The sequence below is a fragment of the Dryobates pubescens genome, chromosome 3, assembly GCF_014839835.1.
Source record: "Dryobates pubescens isolate bDryPub1 chromosome 3, bDryPub1.pri, whole genome shotgun sequence".
In the NCBI taxonomy this organism is placed as follows: Eukaryota; Metazoa; Chordata; class Aves; order Piciformes; family Picidae; genus Dryobates; species Dryobates pubescens.
In genome coordinates, this window is record NC_071614.1 from 4,894,225 (window position 1) to 4,896,497 (window position 2,273).

Here is a 2,273-nt window from a genome sequence, read left to right on the forward strand (position 1 = left end):
CTAGCCTTATTTTAGAACAGTAAAGTCTTTTCACTGTGTATTGTTGCACCTTTTTCTGGGGGTTCTGGGCTGTCAGGGAGCCTTTGAAGTTACATTGGGTTTCTCATACTGAGTTCTTGGCATATTTGTTACAGAAGCAGTTTTTGGGTCAAGGGCTACACGTGTTCTTTAGATCAATGTAGCACTTGAGGCTGGTCGGTGGTATGTGTGGTGTGGGGCACTTTAAACTTGAGATTATCTGGGAAGAAGTGCTGAAGAAAGTTGAACGGGAAGGGAGTGTACACATAGTAAAAGGAGACTCCCTCAAACAGCTTAAAGCAACTGTGAAAGGCTGCTTGTCTCCATGGACTGTGAGCTGGGAAGCTCAGGAATGTGTGGGAATGCAGGTCAGCTGCAATGCTGGATGGGAATATGCTGTGGCAACTGAAGGGTATAAGAACAGTTAGAATGAGGGGGAAAACTGTACAGAATAATTTGTCAGTAGAGATTCTATGTTGAGCTTCTGTTTACTTTCAGCCCTGACATCCCTGAGGAGGTAATTGTGAGGATAAACATTGCCTGGAATTATCAGAGTGAAAAGGGGCCATGTCCTATTGTGTTAAACTTTATCAAATGCAGTATGAGAACAGTGATGGAACTGAAGGAGGTGACTCCATGAAAACTTCTTGAAAGTCGGTTAGTTAGCTTGGAAATGGGATTCTTTGAAGAATAATAGCTGTAAAATTTTTTTTTCTCCCCCCCCCTCCTCCCCCCCCCCCTTCCATTGCTTTCCACTCTCATGTTGCCAGCCTTTGCCTTTGGGATAGCAGGTTTTATTGAGTGAAACAAGTACCTTTAGATGTAGCTGATTAAAGCTGATTTAAATGAAGTACTTGGCTAATTTAATGGACATCCACAAAGTGAATCAGTAGATAATGGGTTTCTCTTAGCTCCAGTTACTAAAAAAACAAAAAAGGCAACCCATTACCTCTTTATTTCTGCAAGACTTGTGAAACTTAAAAACTTTTAACCAGTTTGCTGAGGTGTAGTAAACGTTCCTTCAGGCTTCTAAGTGGGAGGTTTACCTTCCTTCTCCCTGTGAGGGGAGACTTCCCTCAGGGGCTGGCCAAAGTTCTTAAAAGGTTGCTTGTGTCATTAACAGATGAAGTCTAAAAGTGGGAGTCTGAATGTTCCCTGGTTGTGAATACAAACAAACTCTTAGAAGTACCTTCTGCTTGGAATAATTTACTAGCTAGGTTACAGGTTTTGAAATCATTTGGTGGGATCTTTAAATGGCTTAAATATTTTCAGTCTATGTGAAAATAAGTAGAGGTTGCCCTGGAATAGAGAAGTCTAATAATGTCACCTTAAACAAACCCAAAGCAAAACATTTTCTTCAATATGTTATATATTTAAATGCCTCCAGTTACTGCTTCTAAGCTGAAAAAAAAACCAAGATGCTTTTGAAAATGAAGCTACTAACATACTGCAAACACCAGAATTTGAAGATGATACTTGGCCACGCCATTATAATTTGAAATCTTCACTCCCTTGTATACAAAAAGTAACTCTTTAGGGGTAGACTTTAAGGAAAACATCTTGTGTTACAGGGAGGATGTGATTTTTTTCTTTCCATCCATGTGAAGCCAACAAACTCAACTGTCTGCTGTAATTCTGAGCCTTCTGACAGCCAAAGAAAATCTTGAACGTGGGAAATGCATTGCTGGTGCCATGTTCTGTGGTCTCTTATGCAGAGACAGCACACTTTGACTGTCTGGCCATGCTGGAGTCCCCCTTAAAAGGGTCTCCCACCTGGTGTGCAAAGCCAGTCAACACAGGAGAGGCATTTGCTTTTTTTCAGTTTCTGCAGTGCGGGATACCTTGGTGGTTTAATCTTTGTCCAAATCTGTCACTGTTTTATGTGAAGAAGCCAGAACGGGGCCTTAGCTACTCAAGTTACTACTGGTTTAAGTTCTTTATTGTGAAATTGGTGACACTGGAATGCGTTGTCTAGAGAACTTGTGGGTGCCTCGTCCCTGGAGGGCTAGGCTACAGCGACTGTTGGAGCAACCTGGTCTAGAGGGAGCTTGGAAAGACATACCTTTAAGGTCCCGTCCACCTCAAGCCATTCTATTACTATTTTAACCTTTCTCTAGTCCCGAGGGACTTCCACTCTTGTCATGCTTTCAGTTCTGTCCCTCGACGCCAGTGCTTGTAGCCACGCTGTGAGCTGAAGAGAACGAGGCATTGTAAGCTCTTGAAGCAGGCACTTTTCCTTCCGTTCGAGGGGGCAG